Source organism: Rhinatrema bivittatum, chromosome 4 (assembly GCF_901001135.1).
Source record: "Rhinatrema bivittatum chromosome 4, aRhiBiv1.1, whole genome shotgun sequence".
NCBI lineage: Eukaryota > Metazoa > Chordata > Amphibia > Gymnophiona > Rhinatrematidae > Rhinatrema > Rhinatrema bivittatum.
Genome location: NC_042618.1, coordinates 158,309,021 through 158,324,991, shown reverse-complemented (window position 1 = coordinate 158,324,991; position 15,971 = coordinate 158,309,021). Strand labels below are relative to the sequence as shown.

Sequence of the window (15,971 nt, the reverse complement as noted above, 5' to 3'; positions counted from 1 at the left end):
GATTTCCCGCCGCGAATCGTTTCCGTACGGAAAATGGCGCCGGCAGGAGATCGACTGCAGGAGGTCGTTCAGCGAGGGTTCCGGCGCCTCGCTGAACGACCTCCTGCAGTCGATCTCCTGCCGGCGCCATTTTCCGTACGAAAACGATTCGCGGCGGGAAATCGCTCCCTGACCCCCACTGGACCTCCAGGAACTTTTGGCCAGCTTGTGGGGGGCCTCCTGACCCCCACGAGACTTGCCAAAAGTCCAGCGGGGGTCCGGAAGGACCTCCTGCCGTCCAATCGTGTTCGTCTATGGCCGCCGCCATTTTTCGGCGCCATTTTGGAAAATGGCGCCGGCTGAAGACAACAAGATTCAGGAGCAGGAGCCCGTTCCGGACCGCTGCTGTTCCGGACAGCCGCTGGACCCGCAGGTTATTTAACTCATTTGGGGGGGGTTCGGGAGGGTGGGGGATTTAATTTAAAGGGTCGGGGGTGGGTTTTAGGGGGTTTTAGTGTGCCGGCTCACGATTCTAACGATTTATAACGATAAATCGTTAGAATCTCTATTGTATTGTGTTCCATAACGGTTTAAGACGATATTAAAATTATCGGACGATAATTTTAATCGTCCTAAAACGATTCACATCCCTATAAGACATTATACAATGACAAAGTTGATTGGCTCAATGCTGCCCTACATTTCCACACTCCACAGAGAAACATGTGCTCAGCAAGCAATGATCCCCTCTCTATACCCTCTCCCAAATTAGCACACCTAAATACTGTAAGAGAGCGAGCTCTATCTCTAGCAGGACCTCACTTATGGAACTCTTTACCACAGGATCTAAGACTAGAAGAAAACACCTGAATTTTCAAGAAGAAAATAAAGACCTGGCTATTCCAACAAGGCTATGCCTAATCAAAACATGGCAGCTCTATCATGACCCTTAGCCATATTGGATCCTATGTTATCCTCAGAAATCAGTGTGCATCTATTATATAAGATAATTTTTATTTTATCTATGTTTAGTGCTTGCTTTCCTAGGATGCTTCTTTTTAATACTTTTTTCTTTTTTGTATATTTTATCCTAATGTTCCTTTAAATTAACCATTATGCATCTTTTAATTGTGTTTTTATATATTATTATATTGTAGAGATGTGCATTTGTTTGCGACGAAATAGGAAATACAGACGACGATATTTCCTATTTCGTCGCATTTCAGGGGGTTCCCAAAATGATAGGAAAACCCATGAAATATTGTGTGGTTTTCTTATCATTTTTTTTGGGGGGGGGGGGAAGAAAGGGCACATAAAAAAACCCCAAACCCACCCCAACCCTTCAGATTTAATTCATTATAATCCCCCACCCTCCTGATCCCCCCTAAAACTTGCCTAAAGTCCCTGGTGGTCCAGCGGGGGTCCTGGGAGCGATCTCCCCTTCTAAGGCTGTCAGCTGCCACTAATCAAAATGGCTCCGGTGGCCCATTGCCCTTACTATGTGACAGGAGCTATCGATGCCATTGGCTGGCCCCTGTCACATGGTAGGAGCAATGGATGGCTTGCACCATTTTTTAATGGATGGCTTGTGCCATACCTTTCCTGATGACTTCTTAAATAATTTAGATCTTCCTATGACATTTCCAGTGGGTACTATCCTCTCAAGTAAGCTGCACTTGAAACAGTAGTGAACACAGTTCTCTAAAACCTTCGGTTCCTTTCCTGTAGCAAGGGACAGGAGTCCACTTCTTAAATGTAACCTTCACTCCTCAGGTTCTTCCTAAGTGAAAGATGCTTCTTCCCAAAGAATGGAAACTGATTCCCTGGTACCAAAGGTACTCAGCTCCAGGTGGAACAAAAATAGTTTTTTACAAAAAGGGGAAAAACAAACCAGTGACTGGAAGGATGGGAAAACTTTCTTGCCTTATAAATGAGGAGATAGCGCAAAAGACATACTTTAAAGTTGAAACTCCTCTGTATCGGGGTCATTAACAAGTCTATCCCAGGGTGGAGTGCTAGAACTCTTGCTAGAATCTTCCTTACTCTTGATTTAACCACACACAGGGATACCCCAATCATCTGTGAACAGTTCTCACAAGGGAAATCTCCAAAAATGGATTAAATGAGCAAAAGAAATCAGAAGTCTGTTTCTTCCCACAAAGGGAAGAAACAGACAACTCTTCAAGAATAATTACAGTAGTAAATCAAAGGAAAGGAGACAGAGAGTGGCTGCCTTCAGGAAAGCTAACTAAAATGCCACAACCTAAAATGGTGTCTAGTGGTGAAAAAGGATAAGGCAATACCATCTCAGTCTCCCTCATAGGCAATAAAATGAAAATCCAACTCACTGTTTAGTAAATCCCTCTGAATCTACCCAGCTAGTTAGTACGCTCCATCTGGTAAGGAAACCAAGGGTTCCTTACACTCGTGTCCTGTTTATATTTTGTGGTTATCCTTTTATGCTTATTTTTTTGTGTATTTGTCTGGTGTCTGTGGGCCCTTTTTAATGTTCTTGATTAGCTATTCATAAGAAATTTGATTTGTTAGTTGTGTATTTGCTTTGAAATTTTGTAATGTTAAGTGACATTGTATTCAATGTATAGTTTTGGAATACTGTATTTGATTTAACAATATGATTTAATCAAGTTTTCAAAGTATTTTTTTTTTTTTTTTGCATTCTTTGTTTTGGTGTTATGGACTTTTTTCTCTAGAAATTGGTCCAAAACACTCTTAAACTCAGTTATACCTTCTCCAATTTGTTTTAAATCTGCTACCTGTTAGTTTCATAGAGCGTCCACTAGTCTTAATACTATTTGAAATGGTAAATATTAATAACTGTCCCCTATTTACCTCTTCTGCCTGCCTTAGTTCCCTCTTCTCCAGGCTAAAGAGCTCTGTTTAGTTGTTTATTTTCCCTTCTATGTACCTTTTCTAGTTAACGCTATATCTTTGTTGTCATGGAGCTACCAGAATTACACACAGTACTCAAGGTGCAGTTGCATCACAGATTCTTATGGAGGCATTATGATATTCTCCATTCCTTACTGAATTTTTGCTAATATTCTCTCTGCTTTTTTGATTGCTGTCACACTAAAATCCTTTTCCTGGGTGGGTGGGTAGTGACTCCTAATATGGAGCCCAGCATTGTGTATCTCTATACACGTCTACTTAGGATTGTTTTTCCCTATGTGCACCACTTGGCACTTGTTCACATTAACTTTCATTTGCTATTTAGTTGCTTAGTCCCCCAGTCTAGCAAGATCATTCTGCAGTTCCTCAGAATCCACTTGTGGGTTAACTGTAAATAATATAGTTTTCAGAAAATATAAACAAGAAACAAGAAAACAAAGGCTAAGATTTTAAAGTCTCAAAGTTGAGTTAATAGATGGGTTTAATTGAAGGCAGGGACTACTTTACTTACTTAGGCAAAACTGCAAGACTTATCAGTGATGAAAAGAAAAGTAAGCTGTTCTGCTAAATATTGTAGGATTTGCAACATACATAATCGTATGTTCACTAATGTGTCTGGTGTCACGCACAGAGAAAACTTCTGATAAGACTATAGCTCTACTGGAAGGCACATTTCTCATCTACATCATCTGAAATTATCCAGCAGGTTCAACTCTACCAGAGGAAGCAATGCGCCAATGAAAGGGTCACAGCTCACACTGCTGGACTTTGCTGAGTGGCAGAAGCCTAAAATGTTTTTAAAACCTCAGAAGATGAACTGTAAGATCATCCTAGCTGTAGAATCCATGACAAGGCCCTGCAAGCTGTAATGTTCACAGTTACTTGTGGAAAGGTCATAGCAACCAATGCTGCATTATAGCACACAAGAGACACCTGTTTGACTGTGCCAACAGAAATATATAGCGGAGCTCATAGACGCCACTGATCAAATCAGCTGTCAACATCAAAACCATGAGAAGACAAACTCCATTTTTGCTGGCTTGATTTAGTGTGGAAGCATCTGAACTATACAGCCTTCTTTGAATCAGCAAGCGGTTTTTTCTTTTTAAGCAAAGTTTGCTGATAGAGCAGATTTATTTTCTATTTGACCTAAGTTTGTATCCAGTAATTGAAAGTTTTGTGCATATTACAGTTTCTGAATTTTTGGAGCCTGAAATCTTCGGCAGGCTATGGATATGCGAGCATTTTTAGCAGTCTCTCCATGCACACTTTGGAACGTTTACCGGAGGTGCTAAACGTCACTAAGTTTAACATCTTCTGTTGTGTTATGTTCTGTTTACCCAATTACTTTTAATACCAGCATTGTTAAAATTGGCTATTAGTAAGCACAAATGCAGAATTTGTTTTTAATCACATTCTATTTACATTCCCATTAATTTGTTTATGTGTCTGCCAGTGCAGTTATATAAAGATAGTGGCGTAGAATTGAATTTCTCTGCAAGTGCTCTCTGCATCTTACCATCAGAAATAACATCAATAAAGTTAATCGCAGGCTGTGGTGTTGTGAAGGAAAGCACAGCAGTGAAAATACTGCATTTTGTACTTTGTTTCCTGACAGGGGGGCCAATGCAAAAAGCTGAGCGTTACAACTATGTGCTGAGTTCTTAACGCAGAAGCTAATTTTTATTTAAACTTCTGATAAAGTAAACTAATAGTATGCTAATGCATCAGGAGTTAATAAATGCTCAGAAACCAAAAAATGTGCATGAAGAAAAGGCGCACGCAGCACAAAACATGGTTTATGTGCATAAATCATATTCTATGCACAGAAAACATGGTTTATGTGAACAAATCATGCTTTCTGTTTAGAAAGCATGATTTATGCAGACAAACATTTTTTTATGAGTGGAAAACAATTGTGCACATAAACCATGTTTTCTATGCATAAAATATGAATTATACACCAAAAAAGGTTTTCAGTGCAGAAAGTGTTTTTGTTCACTGAAATCATATTTCATATGTGGAAGCCGTGCTTTCGGTGCACAAAGTATGTATTCTGCTCATAAAATACCAACTACAGGTCCCGTCATAGGAAATCTAGCATCCGCCCATAAAATAACATTAGTCCAGGAAACTTAATTCCTAGTCCAAGATGGAGTATAATTTCCAGCATTAAGAAAACACTAAGGGGCTGATGCAATACAGTGAGCTCAGCCAAGTGCACTGTTTAACCCACTGTTGGACGCGGGTTAAATAGGCGCTAATCCACCCCCTAATGCAATAGGAGGATTATCGCCTATTTAACGCGCGTCCAATGCAGAGTGAATGAGTTAGCGCTCATCACATGCAAATGCATGTGAATGAGGCTATTGCTCATTCACTACAAATGCAAAAAGGTAAATGTGCATCTCAGACGCACATTTATCGCTAAGATATTAACGCCTGCCTGGAGCAGGTGTTAATAGCTGAGCGCATTGAAAAGAAGTACAGAAAAGCAGAAAAAACTGCTTTTCTGTACTTTTTTAAAGTAAATAAAATAAAATAACTTGGCAGACGGCTGGTTATGAAAACCGAGGCTGAGTTTACCGGCGTCGCTCTTCATAACCGGCAGCTGCGGCGGGTTGCCTTAGCAAGGAGGCGCTAAGGTCACGCAAGTGACCCTAGTGCCTCCTTCCTAGCGCGACCCCCTAATTTACATATTGCATGGCGCCCCCCTTGCGGGCACCGTGCGTGCATTAAGAAAGCGGGCGCTGAAAAGTCAGCGCCTGCTTACCACGAAGATTATTGCATCGGTCCCTAGGTATGCAAGTACATTTGTCTGCTTTGGGGGGTAATAGTGAATGCGAGGATGCTAAGTTAAAATGCACATTGTTGTGTGCGCTTTTTTTGTGTTTTGGTTCATTAGCAGAAAAGTTTGCACACAAATAATGTGCATTCAACTAAGGGTTAAACTGTGTGCGCTGTATTGAACACATCTTATTGGATAAGCCTCCTGAAAACTAAAAGAAAGCAGTGGCATTGCAATTAAATTTTGCAATGGAAATGTGATCTGTCCCAAGGCAACATATTAAGTTCATCAATGTACATTTTAAACACAAGGTAAATAAAATAGTCTTGTAGACTAAGAACATTAAGTACATTGTGGAGTAATTTTCAACAAGTCCTCTTAACTGAGGATGATAATTTTCCCTATCTGCGGGTCTGAATGTACTGGATGAGGATCTGGGGTCAACAGACTCCGCTATAACTAAGGTTGTCAACTGGCTCCAGATTTTCAGGACAGGTTGATCCAGTCTTGATTTTGCCCCATTAGATTCTGGGACTTATTCTGATTTCTCTATTGCACTCCCTAAGAAAAGCAAGACTATCTGTACCTGCATGCAGAGGAGTAAAACCAGGACTGGATCAACCTGTCCTGGAAATCTGGAGTCAGTTGGCAACCCTAACTGTTTCTTGAGCACGTGTTTCCAAGTGGGATGGATGGCAGTTGATCTTTGATGTGATATGTGGTATGCTGTTTAAACTTTTTATAGTTTTACGCCTCCTGTTGTTGTAGGGATTCTTCTTGCAACAAAGGAAAAAGGAATGTCAGGATTCAGGAAGCCTTGCTGTCCACGCCTCTTCTATGCTAAAATTGTCATGCTGTTAAGGATGTAAGTCCTCTCTAACGCAGCTTTTTGTGAAACATGGTTCCATGTAGAGGGACTGAAAACTGACTATATTTCAAATTTGTGAACAGCATTTCTTGATGTTATCTGATTATAATCTTTTGAAGAAAATTCACTATAGACTTTGTCTGGACTATGATATAAGAAGTCCATCTCCTTTCTCCTTTGTTATGATTTGCTGATGACCTTCATTTACCAGTCCTTGTCAGGGTTTCTTCTTGTAACAGAATGTACACAACCACAGCAGATGCAACTCGACACCTCTTCCGCACCCCATTTACTGTCCCCCCCATACCAAGACCCCTGTTCTTTTAAAAAAAAAACCCCAAAAACCATACCTGGGAACGCCACCAAAATAAGGGGATAGTGAGTAGCCTGGTCCACACCAGTCCAGCCCCCGGTCTCCACCTCTTTCCCTGATCCAACTCTTTTGGGTGTCTGGAGGAAGAGCACAGCTCCGGTTGTGGCCTCCCCATCCTATAGGGGAATTGGTTGGCTCCTATAACAGTACCTGAAGAAATATTTAGAAAAATAATTAAATGGATATGAAATAAGTGACTCATTTTGTAATTATACCGCAGGCAAAACATAGTTGAAGCCATGTGCAAATATACATAGTAATTTGCATATGCAAATTGGGCATCTAAGAGCAAAGGGGAGGAGTAGCCTAGTGGTTAGAGCAGCAGGCTACAAGCAACAGCAACCAGGGCTCAGATCCCACTGTCACTCTTTGTGACCTTGAGCAAGCCACTTTACCCTTTGTTGCCTCAGGTACAAAATTAGGGGCGGATTTTAAGAGCCCTGCTCACGTAAATCCGCCCGGATTTACGCGAGCAGGGCTTGCGCGCCGGTGCGCCTATTTTACATAGGCCTGCCGGCGCGCGCAGAGCCCCGGGACTCGCGTAAGTCCCGGGGTTTTCCGAGGGGGGTGTGTCGGGGGCGGGGCCAAGCGGCGCGCCGTTTTCGGGGCGGGACGCGGCGTTTCGGGGGCGGTCCGGAGGCGTGGCTGCGCCCTCCGGAACCGCCCCTGGGTCGCGTCTAGGCGCACCAGTGTCCCGCTGGTGCGCGGGGATTTACTTCTCCCTCTGGGATGCGTAAATCCCCCAACAAAGGTAGGGGGGGGGTTTAGACAGGGCCGGGGGGGTGGGTTAGGTAGAGGAAGGGAGGGGAAGGTGAGGGGAGGGCGTTAGCGAATTCCCTCCGAGGCCGCTCCGATTTCGGAGCGGCCTCGGAGGGAACGGAGGTAGGCTGCGTGGCTCGGCGCGTGCCGGCTACACGAAATCGGTAGCCTTGCGCGCGCCGATCCAGGATTTTAGCAGATACGCGCGGCTCCGCGCGTATCTGCTAAAATCCAGCGTACTTTTGTTTGCGCCTGATGCGCCTACAAAAGTACGCGAGGGCACCCTGTATGAAAATCTACCCCTTAGATTGTAAGCTCTCTGTGGATAGGGAAATACCTACAGTACCTGAATGTAATCTGCTTTGAGGTGCCAAAAGCAGAATAGAATAATAAATAAAAATAAATCTAAATAACTACCATCCCTCAACAGGAGGACTCAAAGTATGTGTGTCCTGTTCCAAAGAATGTCAGGTGCAAATTATATGGGGGGTACAGCATTTGCTGAAATTTCAAAAGTGTATTTATTTAGCAGATTTATATTCCACACCCATACAAATAGCTCAAGGTGGCTCACAGGTACGACTTACACAAAGAGGTCTCTGGGCATACTTTAGTCTCCCTGGTCCCGCCTCAGCTTTGCTCCCCCCCCCCCCCCCCCGCCCCTTACAGCTGCATCTAAAAATATGCGTGCTGGCATGTATTTTTACCCATTTACATGAGGGGAGGGGAGCATTTCCAAAGATTTTTTTTTTGTAGGTAAACATGCATTTACCCATGTAAAAGCTTTTGAAAACTGATCCCATTGGGAATAATTTAGTAAGGTCATGTTTCATAGACAACCTGTTTTCCAAACAGACTTATGCACTCGTCCCCCAAAACTATCCACGATTATACCTGCCATTTTGTTTGCATAGGTTTTGCTGAGAGAATGTAGGTGTGTAGGTGCCAAGCCTGCTCAGAGCCCACCCCCTGGAATGCCTTTCCCCTATGTGTGCGTGCCCATCATTTTACCAGTGTGCACTCTTGGTTGTGTCATTTTTTTAAAGGGCCCTTATTTTGGTTTAAAGCACAAATTTACCCACAGAAGAGCCCTTGAAAATTACTCTCATTGTACCTAAGATGAGGGGAGGGGGAAGAAATTCAAGAAAATAGAAATATTACATTGAAAGTTTTCGGGATAATTTGCCCAGACACTTACACACCAAGGATGTTTGGATGTGATCAGAAAAGGAGAAGATTATTTATTTTTGTCCTGTGTATGAGCTGTGTCTCATTAGATTTCTGGTAAGGGAAGTTATATCGCAGGCTGGATTTCATAACTAATGTTAGAGTTTAGTCATAATGAAATGCATTTAGAGGGGAATTCTCAGAGCAATTTATTCAGGTATACACCGAGTGGCCCAGGCAAATTGACCCTGTCGGAAAATTATCCTTAGAGCGGCTAAAAGTCTGCATGGGGTTTCCATGGTGTGTGTACTTTTAGCTGGGGTTAAAAAGAAGTGTTGCTAGGCTGGGGTCAGTAAGCCCAGCATGTATGGGATTTTCCAAAAGTATATGTGCGATTTTACCTGTCCCCATCAGCTGACCGCAGTAGCAAAGAAGCAGCTACCTTCAGTGTGCTTATTTTATACTCGAGATGCTTTCCAAAGAGAAACCATCAAATTGACCTCTTGCATCAGAACAGGGTGTTACTGCTTGATGCCATGGAAGACCTCTGAGGCTGAGAGTATTAACAGCTTTAACTTTGCTCGGTCTTAATTCTCTGGAATAGTTGACTTGTATTAAAAAGTTTTGCTGCTAGTGCTTTTGAATGGAGCGTAAAAAGACTGTAGATTTGTATGAAATGTATGATTCTCTGCTTTATTTTAAAAAGTAAAGAAGGAGCTTGGAAACCTCAAGACTTTACTTTGGACTTTTTTTTTTTTTTTTTACAGTATAAGAGTGAAATATCAACAACATCCCCAACCAGCAGGGCCTCCCAGTATAGATAAGAACCTTTGAGCCCATGCCTTGACTTTGAGGGAAGAAGGGCTATATAAACTTTCGCCATGAATTCAAACGAGCCTGAAATCTGTCTGGTTCGTTTGACTTTGAATTGTTTTTGTTTCTCTCTACAAGTCCTTGGTTTAACATCTTGTCTGACAGACAGCACACTCAACAGTTTAGCACCCTGTAGCGGGTTGCTCGCTGCAACTTGGCCAGGATTGCTGGCTGGTAAACCGGAAACAATAGCACAGCCTCAACAACTGCCAAAACCCAATATGTTTATTTCTCCCTGGTGTCTCTTCACTCACAGTTTAATTTCTTCAGAGGCAGCATGGGAGGTTCTAAAGGTTTCAGCAGGAATATACAGGGTGATTTTCTGCCAGGTCACCAATCCAGAACCTTTTGAAAATGGCTTCCTTTTTCCCCATTGGGGGAGAGTAGGCGGAGGCTGTCCCTGGACCTGACCCAGTACTTTTTTTCATTTAGAAAATTACTACTACATATAAAAGCAGTTGAAACCTGCGTACACAAAACACAATTGTTAACAGGCACTCAATGCTGTTACTAGTAAGTCCTGGGTTTTCCTGGGCCAGCTAAGATCAGTGCAGGTTAGTCAGTAAAGGGGAAGATCCATTCTAATGCAGCACCTCCCTTCGAGGGAGCTGGAATGGCCATCCCCTTTGAAAGGTTTTATAGCAGCTCTCCACTGAGAGCTCAGGGGGCAGTGTAGCTTGTTTTTTGAAGGTTTAGGAGGTCTCTGGAGGGCTCCACCAAACCCTGCTGGTAGTTTGTGAGTTGAGTGGGTGATCTGCTTTTTCTTATCCAGTCCCTGGTGGGTAATAGCGGCATCCCAGGTATATTTTGGGCTTAAAGACATTTTACTTGGTAGGAAGCCTGGAGAGACCCTGCACACCACCGAGACTCAGGGAACGGGGAACAACATTTTTCGGGCTGTGTAGGCTAGGGAAGACCTGCCCCTCTATCCCCTTAACGAGGATGGAGAAGGTGGTGACCCGAGGCCAGGACCTTCTGGGGTTTGCATCATTTTTAGGAAAAGACTTTGATTTGGAAAATCTGGGAGAAAGGTTCGGCTGCCCCTCTTCCTACCCATCCAAAGGACAATTTGAACTATTAAGCCAGCCTGGATCCTTCACATCAGAGATCCTGAGATCAAGAAAAACTTGATACAACTGCTAACCATGAGTAAAGTATTATTCAAGATCACTGAGGACACCACACAGGGGTCTTTGTGCCCTATGGAGAGAGGGCAAATGGGCTTTCTGTGCAGAGAAAATGACTTCTTTTACCTTTTTACCAGTTTGGAAGGGGTTTCCTGTCTAACTCAGGGATTCCTTGCCCACCTGGGAACTCTAGCTTTCTCCAAGCCCTGGAGGCTAGAAGTTTCCTTGTCCTGGTATAAGATATTCCTGCACAGATAGAGGACAGAGACTATAAAAGAACTTAAACGGAGAAAGTACTATGGAATTTGGGAATCTCAATTGAGATGAATGTCGGTATATAAAAATAATAAATAAATAAATAAATGTGCCATATTCCAATTGATTTGTGAAATAGTAAAAAGACTTTGAGTTTGGGCTCTAATAACTCACCTCCAGCGTGGTTATTGGCACTTGCAATACATGTTTAAAAAATAGAAAATACCCCTCTCCCAGGGATAAAGATTATAGAGAAAGGCACCCCTAGCACTCTGGGCCCTGAAAAGATAACTTTTCTGCACAACCAACCAAGGATCCAAACCCCAGGGGGAAAGAGACTGTGTTTTAAGAGTTAGCCAGAGTTCCAGCCCTGAAGAGATATATCTTTTATAGCCCCATCGGAGTGCAGCCTACTCCTGGAGGTGGGGTTACACAATAAAAAGAAAAACAGTATTTTTTTCCAACCAGAGATCATTGCCCTGCTGCAACCTCTGCAGCCAGAGCACTACACAATTATCTGACATTTGAAGCAATTCCCGGAGTGAACCCTGCCTGAGGAACTCTCTCCCCAGAAAACCTCATCCTATAGAAATATCTCATTCAGAGTAGTAGCTGGCAGTGTGCCTTCTCCTGGTCATGTTGAAAATAAGATATATAAAAAACCTGCCGTCTAAACAGAGGATTAAGTGACCTCACCTGCACCAGTTGAGGGGAGCTATGAAATAATGAGTGGAAAGGAACGAGTAAACTGTAATCACTTGTTTACTCTTTTGAAAAATACAAAGTCCAGGGGACCTACAATGGAGTTACTGGGTAATACATTTAAAACAAATACAATATTTTTTTACTCAACGCATAACTAAGCTCGAGGATGTAGTGAAAGCTATTAGTATACCTGCATTTAAAAAAGGTTTGGACAAGTTCCTGGAGGAAAAGTCCATTAACAATTATTAAGGTAGAGTTGCAAAAATCCACTGCTTATTCTTAGGATAAGCAGCATGGGATATATTTTGGGGTAGATTTTAAAAGCACTGCGCGCCGGCGCGCCTATTTTTCATAGGCCGCCGGCATGCGCAAAGCCCCGGGACGCGCGTAAGTCCCGGGGCTTTGCTTAGGGGGCGTGTCGGGGCAATGGGGTGTGTCTTGGGCATGTCCAGGGTGTGGCGGCAGTCAGGGGGCAGGGACAGAGGCGTGACGGAGGTCCGGGGGCGGGGCCAAGTGCTCCGGCACAGCGACCTATGCCGGGGCAGGGAGCTGGCGACATGCGCAAGTTACGCCTGCCAGAGGCAGGCATAACTCAACAAAATAAGGTAGTGGAGGGGGATTTAGGTAGGGCTAGGGGGTGGGTTAGATAGGGGAAGGGAGGGAAAGGTGGGGAAAAGTGGGGGGCACAAAAAAAAGTTCCCTCCGAGGCCGCTCTGATTTCGGAGCGGCCTCGGAGGGAACGGAGGCAGGCAGCATGGCTCGGCGCACACAGGCTGCCGATTTTGCGCAGCCTTGCGCGCACCGACCCTGGATTTTAAAAGATCCGCGCATAGCCGGATCGCGAAGCCGCGCGTATCTTTTAAACTCTGGCGTACTTTTTAAAAATCTGCCCCTTAGTTTTTGGGTACTTGCTAGGTACTTGTAGCCTGGATTGGCCACTGTTGGAAACAGGATGCTGGGCTTGATGGACCCTTGGTCTGACCCAGTATGACATTTCTTATGTTCTTATTAGAGATGTGCATCATTTTTTGTGTTCGTGTCGTTCTTCGTTTTTCGGCCGCCATGGAAAATGTCGTTTTTTTCCGGTTCGGGTCTTTTTTTTTCGCAAAAAATCGATTTTTAGTTAGTGCGCGCTAACTCCCCATTAGTGCGCACTAACAAAAACCGTTAGATTTTGTTATTTTTTGTTACTTTTTGTTAGTTTTTGTCAGTGCGCACTAACGGGAGTTAGCGCGCACTAACGGAGAGTTAGCGCGCACTGACTCCCGTTAGTGCGCACTAATCAGAAAAACGAATTTTTGCGAAAAAATGGGAAAATCCTGATTTTTTTCGGGCTCCCTGAAACATGCCGAATTGGACAATTTCGTTGCAATTTTCCAATTCGGCAAAAACGAATGCACATCTCTAGTTCTTATGGTCACCTGGGACTGACCCTAGAGGGGTATGTAAATGGGTTAATCAGCCTGAGGAGGGCCCACACAAACACTCAAACACTGCCCCCCCCCCCTCTCCACCAACATAATCATCATCTCTGTCCTCCCCTCACCTGCACAATCATGTCTTCCCTACCCCGGCACAATAATCATCATTGCCCTCCCCTTCCCCCCCACCACACAATCAACACTTCCTCATCCTCTATACAATCATCTGTCTCCCCACCTCAGGCATAATCATTATTTCTTTCCTTTCCCCTCCCTTTTCCTGGCACAATTATCATCTGTCTTCCCATTCCCCCATAACAATTATTCTCTCCCTCCCCTAAATCATTTCCTCTTCTTTGGCACTATCAATATCTCCTATCTCTTCATCCCACTTACCGTCCCCCCCCCCCCCCCCAGCCATCATCTCTTCCCCCCTTCTATGGTACCAGCCCCTCCTGCCAGCAGCAAGAGAGTAGCTTATCTTACCTATTTCTGCCTCTTCCTCAGTTTGATCATGCAGGACTTGTGGGTCTCGTGACATTAGGGAGTCCTTGCATAGTTCAGATTTCAGCTCAAAGCTGCCATAGGAGGAGGCAGGTAAGAAGCCCTGCTCTCTGACTCCTTCTGCTGGAAGGAAGGGATTGTGCTGTGTGGGGTTGTGGAGAAGGAGCATGCTCAAAGGAGAGAAGACTTTGCCAGCGCTACTGTAGTGCCTCAAAGGGATCCCTACTAAAGAGTGTGGCCTATTGGATAAGTCATGCAGTACAGAATAGAGGAATGTACCATCTTTGCCACAGACTTACATTGAAGAATGCTATAATGATTTATTACTGCTTGCATATGTAACCTTTTTTTGGTGGATTTACTGTGTCTAAAGGGTCCATAAACTAATTTGTATCTGGGGGCTCCATTCTCTCTCTCTCTTCCATGTTCTCCATCTCCGGGAGTGGGCTCTGGCTGTCAGGGGGAAAGGATAACTTTTAATGCCCGGGGCAAGCGTATCTTCCTTTGTGTGTACATTGTCCAGGCTCTTTGGAGCAGGTATTGATACAGACCAGGTGAGACTCACTGGATGTGTGTTCAAATAATATTTTACTGTAATTTGTAGTAAGGTAATCAAGATGGGTAAATAACATAAGGTCCAAATATATCCAGGTTTACTGACGGCCAGAGAATACATGCTGTGTTTGTTTCTCTCCCTTTGTAAGTATCTCTCAGTGTGGAGCGTTGAGATTTTAGTATCCTCCGTTGGGGAAGAATAGATATCCTAATGTGGCTGGGGTGTCCTAACAGTGGGTAAGATCCCGGATTCCCACAGTACCTGAGGTCCACAGTGCAAGTCCTGATCTCCAGCCTGGCAGCTGACCTGCATCTCAGGGTGGAAACTCCACTTGGGGATCTCCAGGAGTCTTTCTCCTCTTCTCTCCAATTTGAATTTCAGTGGGACCTTTCTGAGGGAAAGATCTGTTCTGGAAGCAAGTCTTAACTTCCAGTTCTGGGCAAGGAAGGGTGCAGCAAAAATACTTCCTTGTCAATATTATAGAAAAACTCAATCTCAGCAAAAAAAATTCTGGAATCTTTCTGTGGTCTCCCTAACCTTCTCTAGATGGCACAAAGAGGTGTACAGATTCCTCCAGGAAAGGGATTACTGCTTCCCAGAAGGTACACGTCTGATGCACATAATTATCAAAAATCATTCAAACGAGAAAAAAAAACATCTCAATCTGCCTGTCTTCCCTCCAGCCTTTATTTCAAAGGCCTGGCAGGGCAGTGTCTCTCCGTTCTTTGTCTAGACAGGGAGCCTACACTTGGAGGGCACACAAAACACTTCTTCCTTCCTTAAAATCAAAACTACACTGACTCCACTATCCCTAGACTCGTTGCCTTTTCTGGAACAGGATTACACCATCCAGCCAGCCTCATGGGGAGGTGCTGCAAGGAATGGTATATCCCTTCTAGCTGACTAAATCTAAGAGCAGGGATCATTCTAGGGCCATCAAGTGGAGACCTATGGGTCTCTACATATATTATCCAGTCACCCTCTAGTGTCTCCATGGATTTTTGAGTTTGGAGTTGAAGGGATAGGAGTTTTTTCCTTTCTGTACTTGCATGGAATAGGCTAAAGCTTTAGCTGTAAAGTCTTAGTAAAAGATTTGTTTCCAATCCAAATCCAGAGGTTGGTCATTTCTCTTTCGTGTTTTGAAATTGTTTACTCTATGTGCTTTTTGTTGGGAGAACGTTTACCACCCATCCTATCCAAGAGAGAGAGGAGTGACAAACTGATTTTTTAAATCATCCAGGAGTCCCTTAGTCCAAGGGTTACTATAATTACCAAATCAGCAACTGGTTGAAAAAGAACCGAGATCCAGCTGGTACCATAACCGGGAAGAGAGAGGAGGAAAAAGTCACCACAGGTAATCCCCTAAAGCAAATAGCTACTGAGAGGCTCACAAGATATAAGAGGGAAGAAAGAGGAGAAGTGAAGAATTCAGGATCAACCAATGGATTCCAGATATTTCCAAGGGAATCTCTAAGGGTTAGGAGGACATTTTCCAATTTGTCCAGGGCAGCAGCATTTTTCACCCAAGGAGGTAGAAGAGAATCTGAGGGAAAGATTAATGGACCACAGATTCACAGATTTATTGCTTTTAATTGCAATTTGAAGATTACCAGAGGAACTTGTATCAAGTACCGTATTTATTTTAACCCATTTCTTAGGTAAAGATTTATGTTGGAACACCATGAT

At 43.7% G+C, this 15,971-nt stretch overlaps 1 long non-coding RNA gene across 5 annotated transcripts in view; it reads left to right on the top strand.

Annotated features, from left to right (window-relative positions):
- LOC115090206 overlaps nt 1-6,916 on the top strand; it is a 60,765-nt gene extending 53,849 nt beyond the window's left edge. For 4 of the 5 annotated variants that reach the window (XR_003856338.1, XR_003856336.1, XR_003856337.1 and 1 more), the window contains one exon: nt 3,593-5,081. This is a non-coding gene — a long non-coding RNA (uncharacterized LOC115090206). Of the gene's footprint in view, nt 1-3,592; nt 5,082-6,445 lie in introns of those variants that run through there. The other variant, XR_003856339.1, reaches the window with a different exon arrangement.
- Nucleotides 6,917-15,971: the final 9,055 nt, after the last annotated feature.